This window comes from Anomalospiza imberbis, chromosome 13, assembly GCF_031753505.1.
Source record: "Anomalospiza imberbis isolate Cuckoo-Finch-1a 21T00152 chromosome 13, ASM3175350v1, whole genome shotgun sequence".
Lineage (NCBI taxonomy): Eukaryota > Metazoa > Chordata > Aves > Passeriformes > Viduidae > Anomalospiza > Anomalospiza imberbis.
In genome coordinates, this window is record NC_089693.1 from 9,116,575 (window position 1) to 9,134,901 (window position 18,327).

The 18,327-nt window shown below is 42.6% G+C and overlaps 1 long non-coding RNA gene across 2 annotated transcripts; it reads right to left on the reverse strand.

The window, feature by feature from the left end:
* Positions 1-4,160: 4,160 nt before the first annotated feature.
* On the reverse strand, positions 4,161-18,043 carry LOC137481860 (uncharacterized). 2 transcript variants are annotated; one of them, XR_011003732.1, is made up of 5 exons: positions 17,889-18,043; positions 17,486-17,680; positions 10,297-10,382; positions 7,467-7,596; positions 4,161-5,625 (listed from the first exon to the last, which is right to left on the reverse strand). It is a non-coding gene; the product is annotated as an uncharacterized lncRNA (long non-coding RNA). The 2 variants fall into 2 exon arrangements; XR_011003731.1 differs by lacking the exon at positions 17,889-18,043 and having other exon boundaries at positions 17,486-17,878.
* Positions 18,044-18,327: the final 284 nt, after the last annotated feature.

Here is an 18,327-nt window from a genome sequence, read left to right on the forward strand (position 1 = left end):
CAAAACTTCCCAGACCTTTGTACAACATTTTAATACCCAAAGGGAAAAAACAAAACAAAAAGGAGTGGTAGAAGCTAATTTTAAAGTTTCCTTAACAGGTCACCTTTGAGATGAAGTCACAGATTTCCTCAACATAATATGGTCTGAAAACACATTATTTTGATATTGATGGTTTCTTTTCAAACCAGTGGTGCCAGAAATTAAATGAGGGCTGTCCTTCTTCAAAATACTGTTGAAGCATCCAGTCCAAAGTCTTGCTTTCTTGTAAAAAATTATGAACAAAATAAAAAATCCTGCCCCAAATACAGGGGGTTCTACCTCTTGGAATAAAACACAGCTATTGCTCTTAGTCCTGCAGAGAGCCTTCCTATCAGCACACATCAAGTGGTACCACAGTCCCCTGCATGGCATTTTTGGCTACTACTTCTTGCAAGTACCCCAATGCATTTTGTAGCAGAAGCCCCACAAAGATACATTAAAAAAAGCAATTTGAAGGGTTCACGCAGAAATATTGTTCTTAATTTCGTATTTAAAGCTTCAATTGAGGATTTGGTTAGATTTTTCAGGTTCATTTAAAGAAAGAAATTCAGTAATTCACATGGAGCAACACAGTTACACTGAAAGTAGCTTCAAAATCCTGCTGAATGGTTTGCACTAGAATGATCTTATTGCTTTTGCACTCTTATAAACTTCCTGCTTGTGTTTGCCCACAAACTGACAAGGCCACTTGGCTCTACTTCCACACTGGAACAAAATCCAAACTGTTCAGACCCCACACAGCTCAGCTCCTGTCCCTGTACCACTCACAAAGCCAAAGACACCTTTTTGGTGTCCCGGTGCACCTGCCCACCCGTGAGCTGGCTTTCAGCCCTACATCAGATCACTGCTTGGCTGCCCCTCCTATGCATCATGACAAGGATTTCTAAATCAACTACTGTATTTGAAAATTATGTGGAGGGGTTTTGGGGTTTTTGTTTTAGCTCTAGCAATCAGTGAGTGTACAACTTGCATCATCAGGCTACTGGGTGAGAACTTGAATGACATACAGAAAGCAATGCCTTGCACTGTCCAAAACCACCATCTCCCACAATTTATAGGAGAAACCAGCCAGCCAGACTGTGAAGGGGGTCTGTATGCAAACCCTAAATTTTCCATTTGTTCCCTGCATAATATTTTGTTCCACATTCATTTGCTGCTTTCTGAGCAAAGCTGCCTGACAAGCTAAAGGCAGTTCAGACTCCCAACAAGGAATAGGACCCAAACTATGAATAGAAAACACATCAATCATAAGCACCCCTAGAAATTATTTATCTATTTATATGTTTACTCTTTATGAGATTAGACATGGATTCATCTTCAAAAGGGAGGTAGTGCAGAATCCTCCCCTCCCAAAAAATAAAGAAAGAACCTCAGCTCATAGCCTGAACATCTCCCTTTTGTTGTGTTCTGCTGCTCCCTGAGATGGCCAGCAATGCCCAGCTGATCACATCTGATCTGTATAAAACACCATCTTTACCTGACACTGTTTTGTCTGAGGGGAGCTCTCTGAATTAATTCCACAGGCTCAGAGCTTTGACAGTTCTTTTTTGATCTTCTCTGCTGCTTCTCAACTCTTTCAGGGATGCTTAAACCCAGTCAGAACAGTTCAGAATGAATGGCAACTCTTCTGATAACACTGTTCCTATTGCTGTGGGCACTGAGTTGCCCTTACACAACAGCCACAGGTAAATCAGGACAAAATTAGGAGCACTGCAAGTATATTTTTTTTTCCCCACTTCTTTTCTATCCGGCTCTGGAAGACGTTGTGAGCCTGTGTGCCACTAAGCCAACTCTCTGCAGCCTGTTCTTAAGCAGGAGTGCAGAACTGCAGGGCAAGCGCCACGGAGGCGCGAGACGGAGCTCTGGCTGCCAAAACCACCCAGCACCCACGGCCCCTTTGGGGCAGGAGAGGTGGCAGCACAAAGGTGACAGAGCCCTTCCCGTGCCAGTGTGGCTTTGCTGTTCACAGCACTGATATAGAAAACATTAAAAAAAAAACAAAAAAACCCTTTGCCATTGTGGTGTCCACATATTTTCTCTCTCTACCCTGAAAAAGCTTTTAAATTTTCAAGAAAACGTCTCATCTATTGAAATTAGCATATAGCCATATTTCAGATATTCAAAATAAAAATAGCTGTTTCATCCAGGTAATCCTGGCCACAGCACCAAATATTTCTCAGTGAATTAGACCCATCTCCTGTGGGAAAGGCATGAAATGGATTTTCCTGTTCTCACTTGGTTCAGGATTGGGTTTTGTCTCATTTCAGACCCCCTTGAGGATTCATTAGGTTTTGGGTGGGAAGCACACAGTGCTTAAAAGCAAAGCATTTTCCTGCTAAGGCTAATAGCCAGCATTTCTAAACTTGGGCCAGCCAGATCACAGTGGGTGATTACAGAAAATCCATGACATGCTAGAGCAGGAGCTGAAGAAGTTCAGTTTAGCTGAATTTCACACCATGTCAGAGTCCTATTTGCAGCCTAGAAAATGAATTTAATAAAGCTTTTCTGCTGTAACATGGAGTGTCAGCTAGCAGATTCTCTGACACCTGCTGCTCTTTGAGTCTGATACCATATTGCAGCATAATGTGGTCTAAAATTAGACTTCACACAACACACCAGGTTTCAATCTTTCAGAAAATAATTCTGTTCAGCACCTTTCATTCCCTTACAGGGATTTGGGACATGTCCTTTCTTTCATGCCCCCTCCTGGATTAGCACTTGGAATTTTTTTTTTAGCAAAGGTTTGAACCATTTGTAAAAAAGAAAAATAAAAACAAACCAAAACTGAAATAGTTTCATTTTCACTTGATTACAAACTATACCATGAAGAAATATACTTGCCAACTTATACAGTTGCTTCCTACCTGCACCCCCACAGACCAGAGATAGCATAAAGCTGGAAGGCTTTCAACTTTGGGTGCAGAGAATTATTGTCTGAGAAGGAAAAATATTCCAAGCTGAAATGACAGACGGGTGTTTGAATATCTATTTCAAGACTGAGAAGCAACCACAGGAAGAAACCAATGACAGCTCCACAGGATAACGCAATTTTTCTGTATAAATTTCTCTCATTACCAAAGAAAAGAATTAACCTGAACTATTTCTTTCTCTAATCAAGATACATTTTTGTATCTTCTTGTATAATTGTATTTAAATGCAATTAAATGGTAGTTCATTCCTTTTATAGAGAACTGACTGCAATTAATGCTACCGTTTATTCTAAATACTAATTAGATTTCTTTTAAGTGTGCCTAGCTTTTAAATGCTAAGTTGGTTCCAAAACATAGAGCTCAGCTAAAATCACATAGGAAGCTTCTTTCACAAGACAAATGTCTGTCTTGTTTTTCCCAGCTACCTGCAAAATCTTTAAGACAACATGGAGCTTATGTACACAGCATGAATAACATTTCACTGCCAAGAAATCTAGCACTGATTGGTATGCTCCAACAGATACATCAGTATTTTTCAAAGAATTTTTAAGAGGCAAAAATAAAACTTAAAAAACCCGAGCATTAAGCTGTAGACCTTAAAATGCATGGAATTTACTGTGGCAGAAAAGGTACAGCCTTTCACTACCAAGAAATGACTGAGATATCCAATAGAATCAGTGACCTTGTTCTCATCCTGGGAATTACAATCGATCTACCTTTTGTATCAAAATTAAATTGCTTCCCAAGTTAGAATGCAACATCCTGTGTCAGCTTGCAAATGAGCTGGAGTGAGAAAGTAAACAGATCACAAACACTTAACTTTACAAATATAAATAGCATGCAGATTGAAGCAAATAAGATGTCCAGTGGGGGGGGGAGGGGGAATCTAACTTTCCCCATTTCAACTGAATGTCCAGAATATTGTTTTGTACAGGACACCACCCATAGGAGTAAAACTGAATCTGATTGACTGCCTTGGCCAATTCATAAAACCTTCCTTCACCAAATGTGTTTGAGAAGTGAACCTCCCTCCGTGGCAGCAGCAGGAGGAGGGAGGGCAGGGAAGAGCTGCTCTCAGACCCTGCGGAGCACCTGGAACAGCACACGGAGCTGTGGCCTTCCCACCTGTATCCCAGAGCAGTGCCACTGCCTGACAAAGCCAACCAAAGGTTTCAAATCAAAATACACTCTTCAAACTATCATCTCCTCACCCCTCTCAGTAAACAGATTTTTGTCAGATGTTGCTGTTTCCATTCAAAACGTGGGTGAAGACTGAAATTTTCTTCAGCACCAATATGTGCTGTAATGCCTGCAAACTACTAACCTCTTCCTGAAAAATTACATGGGGCTGAGCAGAAGCTGATGAGAAAGGAGAGCATAAAGCATCTATACATCTCATTTTGGTTAAACTAGCTTGACATCTTCTTCAAAATGCAATCTACATACTGAAACAAAGGAACCATCCTAATGGGTAAATTACAGTAACAGCTCCTCCCATCAATCTCCATTTACACCCATCCATATGGAGAAAAAACTTGATAATCTCAACAGAGAGAAGCTTCTCCAAGCATTCTTGGAGTATTCTCAGGCTATTCAGCTTGTGAAATTTACATCTATGAACATACCCATACCATTTTAGAGGTAATATTCATTAGGCTCATCAAAACTATTTGGTCTCATTTCTATGTTGGAGGTACAGATGCTTATTTACAGCTCAATTCAACATAAAAAAAAAATCCAACAACTTTAAATTGCTATGACCTGCCTGTCTCAGAGGTATTCTGCAAGTACTGAAAATGCTAGTGCCAAAGCCTTTCAGAAATACCAATAATCCAGAATCTGTGTGTTTGGTAACCTGGGCTCTTAGCCAAGCCAGAGTCAGTCCTCCTTCCTACTTTGCATGACCTTTTGTTCCCCCAATGTCTCTCTCTATAAACCAAGGGTATGACTAATCAGGCATGTAGGTGGCTTGTGAGAATTGTTCATTAATAAAAACGTACATTTGCAAAATAATTAACATTTTCAGTACCCTGTAAATCTTCAGATTCATATAAATGAGGCTATTTTAAACTTTGAAACTCTACACATAAAAATTCTAAGATAAGATGGTCTAAGAAAGGCATATGAAACATCTTGTCATTTGGGACAGGTTTGAGGCCTGGAGAGGAGAACCTGGCCGCACTAATTCCTGAAGTTTGGGCAGTAGCTCGTTAGTGTTGGTTTATGGCCATCCAAAGCTGATGAGAGACTTACTTATAAATTATTTATCTTTTATTTTAATGCTATTTCATGAAAACCATCTATTACATTCTGCTTGCTTATGGTGCTAGTTTGCATTTGAATCTCTTTTAATAATTTTGAACACTGTCATTAAGAAGGAAGTAAATTAAGAGGGTAGACCAGGACAGGCACAGCCCTGTCATACATACCCTTAACTGATCCCAGGTTGAAATTGTGCTCAAATACAAGTATCCCCAGAGCAGTAAGAAAGATCTCACTGTCCGGAGGCACCAAATATTTCCACTCACCTCCCTCTCCCAGCCTGCAGCTCGGGCTGTGCTGGGTGATTCCCTGGGACACACAGTGGTGTGCAGGAGGAGCTGGGTGCTGGAGGACACAGCCGACTGCAGCCAACGCAAAAGGCTGCACAGCATTCCTGCAGAAAGGCACAGGAGAGACGGAATACGAGGGGGTGGTGAGGAGAGGAAATTGTGAAAGCTATTCAGAGGCATTGCCAGTGCAGAATATTTTTATATCCCTCTCAACTTTGAAACAAGCGATATCTTACTTCATATATGTTCAATGTTCCCAGACCCAGAAGGACCTGAAAGCCAGCCCTGAAAGAGCAAAACCTGCCTGAAGCTTTAGGTAGCAGTAGTGAAATCTTGCCCAAAAAATGCAGCAGAATGTCTTCAAAGCAAGCCCACAGCAGTGGCCTCCAGGACAGGCTTCATCCACACAAACTATTTCAGCTGTGGCAAAGAGGGAACCAGAGGCACTGCCCCAGAGGGACCTGTGGGGTTAAATTGGCCACTTTCCTGTATCTGATAGATCTTGACAAATCATGATATGCACATGGCCACAGAGAACTCTGTGCAACACAACACTACTCTTTCCAACATAAAAAACAAGAATTCACCTGCCTGAAAGCAATCACATGCAAACTCCAACCCCAGTTTAGCCCCGTTTGACCCATTTCCTGCTTCAATATTCTGGCTGGATTCACAAGCAATGGGCAAACTCCAGTCTAACTCCCATGCAGACAGTTTGGATGGACACTGTTCTGCTACCTGAGTAGCAGATGAGAAGGGCTGCTGGTAATTCCAGGTGATAAAACCACACAGGTTTTTGGAGAAGCTGGAAACAGAAAATAGCTTTAACTGCAGATTCGGTTCTGAACACAGAGAAAATAAATGGACCATTAGGGGCTTACAACATCATAAGAAAGCTTTTTCATTTTAAATTTTGATGGACATATAGTTCTGTACCCATTGTTGATCCAGGACTAACTCAAATGAAATCTTTTTTCAGAAACTGGATGAAGTTAAGGTTATTGAAAGAAACAGAGATTGTGTCACAAAGGCTCTGTACCAGTACAACAGTGTAGGATAAAGCTGCAATTGGTTTTCTAAAAAAAATGCTTTAATGGTTATCATTGCTACTAACACAGCATGCAACCAGTTCCCATGGCATAGGGATGACTTAAGCCAATAATAACTTTCTTCTCTGCTTGGGAATATACCAGGTCACAGTCAGGTCCATGGCAGAGTAAGAAAACACCGGCATTACTAAGCACCTCAGAGCAGAACTGAGCATTTCAGACTCTGCATTCCAAGCCAGAATGAGGTACTAGTTCTAATGGGGACACCAGTAAAAGGACTCCAGTAAAACTGAGCAAAACCTCAGTGTTTTGCAATGATGATTCCCATCAGAGGTCTCTGTGGGTTGCCCAGCCTGAGGGATGCAGCACACACCCAGGAGGGCTCTGACCACACACCCAGGCTCCCTCCAGGAAACAGAGCTGTGTGTCCAGCATTAGAACAAGTGGGAAAACCTGAACAAGCCACACACTACATTTCCAAGACTCCTGTCTAACTGTGGCATATGTAGTCTAAGATTTGCCTATTCCATCAAATATGAACAGGAGCAATGGGAGCTCAAAGCTTCCATCCACCCAGAGGTATGATGCATGACAGGCAATAGATCTGTGCATACCAAACAGTTCTTTACTGGATCCACAGCAAGTTTTCCCTCACTCACTGTTGCTAGGAAGTTAATCAAGATGTAGTCTAAAAAAAGTCAAATTATTTGTTAGTTCATAGTTATTGGCTAAAATGTGTTTTCAGTAACCTGGCTATTTGCCTGGCCCATGATTTCTTTCTGAGATTCAGTCTATCAGGCTGTAATGAAGCCAAGATTCAGAAGAAATGTCCTCCTATTTTAGCAGAGGAGGAGGAACTCACTTCCCTGCTCCCCCTTGCCGTAACTCCCAATTACCTCGACTTGCAGAAGGTTGATCCAGATGGTGAACACAAGACTGCAGGCAAGCATGCCTCGAATGAATTCTCAGTGTGGAAGGGTGGAATAAGCCATATGTTTTCACAAATTAGGGGTGACTCTCCAACGCCTGAATGATGAAGCAGATCCAAGAGTAAGTTATGCATGATCCTCCCTGATGAGTGAAGAGAAATGTTTTATTCAGTGCCTCATGCTGTGAGCTATATTTATACCAAATGTATCTTTGTACATTTTAAAATATTATCTATTAGGGGATACTGCAACACAGGACTATGTACAGCACCACTTAAAACCCAACAGCCACAGGAGGGCTGTAAGTGGCCTTGACACCATCCAGCTGTGAAGTTATTTGTCCAGGTAACTCAGGCTAAAGACCTTAAAATCCAGCCAGAAAACTGCCTTGAAGAAAGCCTTTTCCCTCTGTGCACAAGCTACAAAGCCTATGAAATCACCTGACCAGACAAACACACAACCAGCACCTTGCTGTCTTTGTTATGGTAACTAGCCAATAGCACAACGCTTGAGACTTTTATTTCTTTAAATCCCCACCCTCTGGATTCCATGGATTATGTTACCTCTTTTCTTTTGCTTAAAATCTCTACAAGAGAGAAAATTATACATCAAACTAAAATTAACATTCTTCTAATCTCAGAGTCTTTGCAGGGACTTTACAAGCCTCCAGCACCAGGGAAGGCTGCTCAGGCAGAGCAGTAGAAGAGAGGCAGCCCTTTGCTTGCCCCGCTGCTCCTGGGAGCAGCATCCAGAGGGAGCAAAAGTGCACAGGGGGGAACCCACCCACCTCCTCGGGGACTGCCCTGCTGCCTCCAGAGGCCACTTGCAGCAGACGGGAGATGCAGCCCAACAGAGCTTTTGCAGCAAGACCGTATTTCAGATGGAAAGAGAATAATAGTAAAAACAAAAGCAAAGATCATTCTGACTGAAAATCCATAGCTTCTCTTAAACATAATAATGACAATCGCATTTGCTGACCAAGTAACAGAGTTAAAACCCACAGGCATGGTCATCAGCTAAGATGAACCACCACAGCATCATTAACTTTACCCTTCCATGCTTGATCTCACCCACTGTGCTCCCAAAACGGCCATGATCTTTTTTCTACTTTTATTGTACAAAAACACCAACCATTTTTAAAAGTACATTTGCTGCACAGCTTACATTTCAGTTATTTTACACCTCACTCTAATTCATTCCTCAGCCTAATCTGTATCTAAACACATGCAGCAATGCGGTCTACCAGCATCCCACTTATGAAATTCATGAAGCTAAGAGGCCATAGGAATATTTTTGAAGCCATCTCCTGACCTTTTAATCAGTTGTTACCTTCTGTAACTGAATTTCTCAAAGCTCAGCTGCTCTGAATTCTTGCCCATCTCATGTAATGAGCAGATGTGGCAAAGTAAGGATTTGAAACATGATGAAAGTTATGATGACAGGTCTTTCTCTGCCAGATTTTTATGTTTTTACAGCCTAACACTGAACTGCAGCACTTTTTTTTTTTAATTCAGCTTCTGACAAGAACATATAAAAAGCGTATCAAAGGCAACAATAAATTCACTAAAATAGTTCTCTCGATTCAAACAGATCTGCACTTTACAGGACCGTGCAGATCACGCTCTGTCTGAATTTACTCATAAATATTGACCCCAGCATTTCATGGTGCTCTGCACATCCCTTCTCCCACCTAAAAATAACCCCATGTGTTGCTTGGTGAGGGAAATCAAGATGATGATAAGGAGCAATGTTTAAGTGACAGAAGAAGGAGCCCAGTGCTGAAGACAATGATGAGAGGCAAGCAGCACTGTGCCTCCCCTGGGCACCAGGCAATTGCGGCGCAGCGCTGCGCCGTGCCTGTTATTGCTGCTGAAGTGGTAGCGCTCTCCATGATTATCACAAATGTCTCCACTGGGAGGAGGGAAGTGGGAGGATTTACCAAGCAGCAAATCCTCGATTTCCCTCCCCCCATTCCCAGTGACTCTGCTGAAGTGAGCTCTGGCAGCAGAGAGGTGCAGCCCCAAGCAGCTCCAGCAGGTTTACGCCCCTGTCCCAGTAGAGCCAGGCCAGGGCAGCGTGGCTGTGGTGACCACATCAGCATCAACCATTACTTTGCCAGGCTCACCCTGAGCTAGTGAGGAACTTCAAGTGTCCTACAAGGCTTCTGGCTCAAAGCTGGGTCATCTTTGATGCCTTGAGAGGCTACCTAGAACAGAGGCTAGACAGAGTAAAGATATAAAGTAGGTATTTATTAAAATAGCCTTCAAAGGATACACCTTGGGCAGTACAAGAGCCTGGCCAAGGATACACCCAAGATGAATGACAGGTCACACATTTTCACACTTTTATAAGTTTTGGCCCATTTACACATTGGACTTAATTGTCCAATTACAGCTTCAGGTAATGAAGTCCCGTCCTCCCAGTTTGCTCCCCACAATTCGCTGTTGTTTGTACTTTCTTGGGCCTGAAGCTGCTATGAGGACCTTGGTTCTCAGGCTGGAAAAGGATTGTTTTGTCTGACTAAACTGTGAAGAGAACTTGCTAGCACTCTTTCAGAGTTATATACCAATGCAGTACATAATCTGAAAAATATGAGAGCTAAAACTTAAAGCACCATCTTGGTATCCTTTCCAATATTTTTAAGCATGACCTTTTTAATCATGATCTTGTATCCCTTTGGCTTTTAACTCAGGACAATTTGAAAAACATTTATGAAATTAAAATTCCAAGTTTTTTCTTTAAAAAAAAGTCTAAATGCTTCATCTTGATGTCAACATCTCTAAGTGTTGTTACACACCTAAAACTTCGCTCAAAATATTTTGATGATAGTAAGACAGAACTGGTAAGAGTGAAATAAAACATGGTGATAACATCTCTCTGGATCTGAAAGAAAAAAAAAAGTTTAAAATCAGAGTTTCCATCTAGTTGCAAAATGAACCAATTCTGCTGACACCTGACAGATCCCTCTAAAACAGGCTGATCTCTTCAAGGCTGCTCCCTACATGAAGTGAGCTGATCACCCTGTGCAGCTCTTCACAGACTGACAAAAACTTGCTCAGCCAGTGAGCCAAACCAAAAGTAATCAAATCTTGGCAGGGTGTTGAGTCCAAGGCAAGACATTTCACCACTTTGGCCAGGTTTGAGAGCAGGGCTGTCCCCACACAACCTCTGCCCCATGAGGGGTACAGCAGGTAACTCCTGAGCACCTGCTTTGCAAAATACTCCAGGAACATTCTTCTAAATATATTGTAGACATTTAGAGACTAACAACGAGGCCCACAAAGCTTAAAACATGTCACTATCCCTAGGACTACTTCCTCTAGAGGTGAAATGTATTATTCGTGGGATAGAAGGGGAAATGGTCTGCATTGTCTCAGCAATACCTGGTTCATTAAGGGAAAAATCTGCCTACTGCCTGAGTATTTTCCTGGCTAACCCAACATATGGTTCATTATTATTGTGCATTATGATAGCCCCCAAGGAGCCCAGCTCTATCAGGGCCTCAGCCTGCTAAGCACTTGTACAAACACAGGAAAGGAGCCCCTCCTCTGAAGAGCTTGCTGTCTAAACAGAGGAGACAGACAAAGGGCTGCGACGCTGCGCGGAGGTTTGCAAAACTCATCTGGCATTCAGAGGGTTCTTTCCTCCAGTTGGTTTTGCTTTTTGATGAAAAGAGGACTTTAGTTTTCAAGAGACAAAGGAAAATGAAAGGAAGGACATAAAAATGGCCGAAACAGGGAGGTTAATGAGAAGAAACTGATAGGAATAAGTACACACAATTTTTACGTTTCCAAAAGGAAGGAGAGCATCTTTCCACCACATGTGCAGCAGATGAAACAAAGAGTAATGGGCTCATACTGCACAAAAAACATTAGATATTATAGAAATAAGTTTTATGGACATAAGGATGGGGAAACTCAGGGACAGGCTGCTGAGAAAGCTGGAGTGACACCAACATTGGATGGCTTCAAAAACACATTGAACCTTCATTAGGCCTGACTTAGACATAAGTGACTCTGGCTGGAGCTGGAGGCTGAGCTCCTTGCCCTTGCAATAGCTCTCCCATTCTTCTGGTTCCAGGTGTGTCACCTCTGTCTCAGTTTTGGGTGGGATCACTGCTCTTCCACAATGCCTGGAGGTACAAAATGAGCATGATTAAGCTCACTCAGAAGTGAAACCACCTCTTTCCCCATGCTCTCACTCGTTTTAGTAATGATACCTCTCTAGGGCTCTCAGTGAAGAGGGATCACAGACACAATGAAATGTGCCCAGAAGAGGGAAAAAACCCACAGGTTTTCCAGCTTCATGTAAAAAAAGTTCAGTTACCAACGTCCAAATTGAATTTCCTGGGAAATTCTAAAGATACCACAAGTCCACATTAGATCATGCAGTCCACAAGAATGGGAGACAGCTCTACAAAGGGATGGGCAGGCAGAAGGGACACGGGATGACAACAGCACCAGTGGGAGGAAAGCCTCTGCTAAGCTCTGGAACAGACCTGTGACACATTAGGCAAGGCTGATGTCCCACACGATCCCTTTCACTTGTGAAGGGACCTTTTCTACCCCTTCAGTGAGGACAAAGTGAGCACATGAGATAATCAGGGCTAGAAACACAGAGTTTATGGTGTGGGGGGAGAAAAAAAATACTGCTGAGCCTCCAAGTGTTTCCCTTGCCTGGTGAAGCAGCAGTGATATCTAATAGCAGGAGAGAGCCCATCTGATACCTTCTGTTCTCTGCCTCCACTGCACGAGATAATTTTTCCTTTCCTCCAGGAAAAAGAAGTGGGATGCCTTCTCCCTGATTCGCATTCTAGATGATCAAAAAAAACACCCTGCCAACACCCTCTGCTCTCCCTTGTTGAAGGGGACAGACCAAGTGACTCAGACAAAAATGTGAAGCAGTATCCACTTATCCACCACTCCCCACAATCACAAACAAAAGCAAATTCAAGTAAGGTCCTAAAGGGTGTGGAGGATGATGCACTGCTTGCATTTTGGGCTTGCAAAGGATAATGCCATGTTTCTGTACTGCTATTGACTTTCCCACAGGAGAGACACATCCTTCAGATGTGCTTATCTGAAATACCTTTATTTTCCTGCAATGGTCTATTTTGACAATGTGTTCTCAATTCCTTTCAAAACCAGTTGAGAAAAACACCACTATCCTGAATGGGGAAAGGGTCACGTGAAGCCTCTTTCAGTCTTTAGTGGGAGTCTTCCCACAAGACCAGCCTCCTGCAGAAACAGCAGAAGTTAAGAGCCCTCTGTATCTGCCTTCAGCATCACAGATGCTATTGTTCACAAAGCAGCACTTGGAAGAAGTGAAGTGCTCCAGAAACCCTTATCTTTATGACCTGCCTCCAGCAGGGAAACCAGCTCATTATTGTCTTCCTAAAATATTATTATATTAAAGCATAATAATATTATTCCGTTGTTTCTATTGCAAGACCTTTGGTCTCACTCTCAGAAGTTTCTTGTTGGATCAACCACACACCTAGAAAAAGGCAGTCTACATTTTACTGGATATAGGTTAATTTCAGAACTGCAGAGCTCTAGTGGTGCAGTTGCTTCTGCAGACTGAAGGATGTGGCCACAAAGACCATCCTCTCTAACAAACCCAGCTCTGCCCTTTCCACCACCTCCCCACCCCCACCAGAGTAATTAGCCTCAGCATTTAAGGAGAAATGGAAAAAACCCAAAGCAAAACAAACATACCAAATCAACAGACTAAAGCTTGTAACCTGAAATCCTTATTCTGTACATTTTTCCTTCACTGGTTCATCTGCCTGTAGGGAATTCAGTCAGTTACATTGCTAGCTTAAAAACCCTGAAGCTGTCCTTGAAATGAATGGCTCCATTCATTTAAGCGGGAGTGTGTTCTGGTTTTATTACCTGATCCCATATTTCTACCACAGAATCACAAGGCAAGTAAGTAAAACAACCTGCTCTCAACTGTGGCTGCCTGGTTGTGTCTTCCTATTACATTAATTTCTGTTATTTTTCCAGGATTAGTTCAGTGCATTAGGAAAGGACAGTATCTCCCAACTCTCCATGAAAACACAGTTTTTAAATATCTTCTGAATGATTTAGTGCCACTCAGCCCATCGAATTTCTGTCTCACCAATTAAAAAGAAGACCAAGAGAATTAATTTATAAACCAAGAGGGGAAAAAAAAAAGCCATCTAAAATAACCATTAGCAAAGCTCACTGAATGCAACATTAGCCTTCCCTTCATCTTCAATGGACTTTTCATCAGATCCAAACTGCTGGCATTTCTTTCATATAAAATAGAGCTGTTAAACAGCAACCCAGAAAAACCCCAAGAGCATTCACACAGCTGAGTGCTGCTTTCCCCAGCCTTTTCATCATTCTTTTACAAGGTTTTCAGGAGTGCATCTCCAGGAATGCCCCTTCCCAAAAGCACTCCACAAGGCATTACCTCTCAGGTGTGTCCGTGACTGCACCCAGCCTTCAGCCCTGCTGCTCAAGCACCACCTGAACCCCCAGCTCACAGGGCTCACCTGTGCCAGCTGCCTGTGCCAGGGCAGGGCTGGGCATGGGCACCCCCAGTGCCCCCACTCAGCACCCCTGGGTGTGCTGCCAGGCCCTCCAACACACAGAAATAATCACACTCACAGTGCTGACCTGATAGGCAAATAGATCTTGATCATTACCCAGCTCTGAAACAGATAAATACACCTTTTGGACTAAATCATTATCTAACTGCCTTTTTCTAAAGGGAGCTGGGCAATTATTTTTAAACCCTGCTATGAGGAATAATAGTCGACTTCACAGGGCTGGCTGGGAATAGGCCATAACACTTGGGGAAAGTCCAGGCTGAAATGCTCTGTAGTTTAATGACATGTTACATAGGGAGAAAAACACATTTGGAAGGAAATACCATTAAAAGAGGTAAGAAATAAAATGCTGTACTGTGAAATGCTTTTAAGAGAGGGAAAAATATTATCTGACTATTCAATTTTCAAAAGATTTCAGAGCTTGTCTGCCTGGACTGTGATGAGTAAACTACAGAAAAATGCCCTGCTTATGGATTGAGTCAAAAGTGACCTTATAGGACCTTTTTTGTTCTCAGAGAGAGACTAAGGAAGGTAAAACAGGTGCCATTATTAAGAAAGGGATATTCAGCCCTAGGATGATTATGATTCTTCAAGCTGTAGAAATGCAGTCAGAAAAATCTGCAGCCGCTTTAACACCTATTAATAATACAGAAGCATGTTCTGGCATTAAAATAATGAGGAATGCTAATTCCAGATCCCTTTTGATCCCATCTCTCTCTCTCTCTTTTTTTAATGACATATCTATTCTTTTCAGTTTAATGTTTCTGATTATTCAGGAGATTATTATTCATAAATTGTTTCCAGTAAAACCTGTTTAATAATCTATTTTCATTTAGCATCCCCAAGCAACACCAAATTTCTAATTAGTTACATCAGTGGTAACCTCTCAAAGATCACTGAAACCTCCAAGAGAAAAAACCTTATTGCAAATGTCCTTCCCAGGCTTGAAAGTCAAAACCAGACTATTTCACACTTGTGGTTCCTACAGAACCCATTTGGTGGCCATAAGCCATAGAATGCTGGCATTTCCCAAGCCCTCTGATTAGATACCTATTTCCTGACTATCCTTAAAGGAGAATTTTGCAGCTGAAAAATTAAGTTTTTTTTTAAAATCCTAACTGACTAATTGATACTTTTTTAAAAGGAGATAACAGATATTTTGCCTGCAAGTAGAAAGGTCACATAAATAGATAACACAGCACTAAGAGCTCTTTCAAACAACTTGAAAAGTCTTAATCAGCAATTCATGTGTCAAGAGAGCCATGAAACAATACAGAGCTGTGATGTATATTCAGTAGCTCCTGTAAAACACAGGCTTGAGATCCCACTGCAGCCAGCACTGATAAATGAACAGAAGAAAGAAGCTTCAACCCCAAAAAGCTCATTTCAGGTTAGGAAAGATGTAGCAGATATCATTTTATCTTCCAAGTCCTTCCAAGCTGCACTATTGCCTGTCTTTACAGCACAGAGGAAAACAGATCCATGTGTGGGGTGTATTGGCACCGCCAAAAAATAGGAAAAATTTAAAAATTAATAAATGTATGATTTTTCTTTTCTTAAAAAATTAAAGTAAGTACATATCAAACAAAGAAAATGCAGCAGAAAACAGATCCATGTGTGGGGTGTATTGGTACTGCCGAAAAATAGGGAAAATTTAAAAACAAATAAATCTATGATTTTTCTTTTCTTAAAAAATTAAAGTAAGTACATATCAAATGAAGAAGATGCAGCAAAAAAAAAGAAAAATGCACCAGTAAACCTGGTTTCATTTGTTTGGAGAGGCAGTCTCGGTGATCTGGCTACTTACCATTTGCCAAATGTGATTTAAAAAAATAAAAAAAATTTTAAAAAATCATTTAAACAAAAAAAAAAAAAAAAAAAAAATTAATGGGAATTCCTTTCCAGGGTTGCATTTCCAAAGAGGAAAGTGGAAGATGACAGCCCAAGAGCTGCCAGCCAGTGCAGGGAGGGAGCCACACTCACTGGCGTGGCTGCTCCCTCCTCCCCGGAGCAGGGCACAGAGCTCAGGCTGGAGCTCAGCTCCCCTCCTCGGGCACTTGGCAGTGCCAATCTCTGTCTCCCTGACGGTGACCTCATGGAATCCATGCTGATGGAAGAGCATGTGTCACTGTGTGGAATGGCACGTCCCATTTTGTGACCCAGGCTAGCAGAATGATTTACAGCACACGGTGTGAACATCAGCTCGCAGCAGACAGGTAAATCAGGACAAAAACTCTTCTCTGCTGCAAGGAGCTCACAGCACAAAGGTACTCAGTACAGCAATAGAAGAGGGTGGCAGTGCTTGTAACCACAGTGTTTGGAGGCTGGAGGGGAGCCCTTGTGCAAGCAGCAAGCGGAGAAGTTCAGTTCAGCATCATGGAAACTATTCTTAACCATTTATCCATGTGGGCAATGGGGCTGAAGGAGACCAGAGAACTAAAAAAACTTTTTAAAAATGCAGCCTGAACAGAATAAAGCGATCACTGAAAGAGTGAAAAGGTGAGAGAAAACATTGCTGACTAGATGCAGACACGAAGGAAATTGAAGGGCAAAGATGAAGAACAGGCTACATTGATTGTCCCCTACTCACCACGTATGCACTGTACCTTGGGCAGACATGGGCAACCTCATATTCACCAAAACCACACAGAGAATATCCAGCTGTGATAAAGATATCTCCAGTTCCAGGAAGGTACTCTGCTGTTTCCTGGTGGTTGCTTCCCTAGAAAGCTAAAAGACATCTCCTCTTTGGCTCAGCAAAGGTCTGCTAAATTCCACCTGGAAACAAGGTGTGTTCCTACCCACCTGGGTAAGGGAGAGCCTGATGGAACTGGTTTCCAAGGCCTCTCAGGCTTACTGGAAGAGACCCTGGGACAGGGCAGGCATTAGAGAGAATTTCAAAAGTTTAATGTGGAAGAGATAATAGCAACAGTGGGAATAACCAGAAGACATAGATCCCTAGTACTTGTCAACCAAAGTCCCAAATTTTAGCCTGGTTCACCAGCCCAAGAGCTGCCAGAGACCAAAGCTGTGCTCAGCAAGGACCAGCCCCAAACACAGCCCAGCAGCCTCTAGCAAAGAGCAGTTCAGCTGACTGTGACCCAGCAGAACACCCCCTGCCCCAGTGCAGTGTGGCACGAGCAGGTGACATTTTAGGAGGCAGTGTGAGCACCCTGTGATGCTCCCAGGGTCACAGACACCATCCCTGAGCGCCAGGGTGACACCATACAGGGGCTCACTGGGCACAGCCAGGCTCTCTGGACACATCTCAAATGCCAAGCTGCGTGCAGTGTCAGACTGAAGCCTCTAAATGAAGATTAGTCATTGCAATTCTTTGTTAGCAGCTACTCTAAGTAAAAGTGTGTTTCCAGTTTAGTGAAGCAAGTGCATAATGCTTTTAACTTACCCTCTAAAATGCTGTCTCCTGTCAAAATCTCCTCCCCAAGCCCTGCTAGCTCACATCAGAAGCACTGCAGATGCAGACTCACTGCCTCATGGCAAAGGGCTGACATTTCTGGTGAGGACCCACAGCCCTCTGCTGCTACAACAGCAACATCCTGCCAGAAAAATCACTACAGCCTCTCTTTGAGGAAAAAAAATCCTGGAGATAAGAATAAAGAGCAACTAAAAAGCACATCCTCAGAGGAATACTGCAGCCTGGATAAAGGCAGAAAGAACATGGCAAATCACTTTTAAACGCAGCTGAACCATACAGCCCTGCAAGGAAGGATGAAGAAAATTAAAGGAGGTGGAATTGGGGGAGGAAAGAAGAAGGAAAGTTAACCCCACCCCACACCTCTACCCCTCACCCAGCAAGCACTCAGGCTTCTAGAGGTCCCTGTAGAGGCTCATCCCACAACTGAAGCACATCAAGCCTTGGGCCCTCTAGAGATCACCTTCAGCTGCCACAAAGTCCCTTGATATCCAGCTGCAGAGAAACGTAATTAGAGTCAAACCTGAGCACTCTGTGTTTTGCTTGATATCAAACAAATACTGAAAAAGAGCATAAATAGCTTTTTTTTATTCAGTACTGAAGTTGTCTGCAAGCTTGCAAGTCATTTTTAACTAGGTAATTGAGGCTGTTAGAGCAGATGCTACCTTCTGAGAAGCTGTTTGACTCTCTGCTGGCTAGAGAAGCCAAAACACAACGTGACCAACTAACAGCTCTTTCCTTCAGCTCTGCTCTCACAGCTCAGGTGACAACAGGAGAAACGCAAGCCTTAGTCATGGTGTGGGGACTCAGGCACA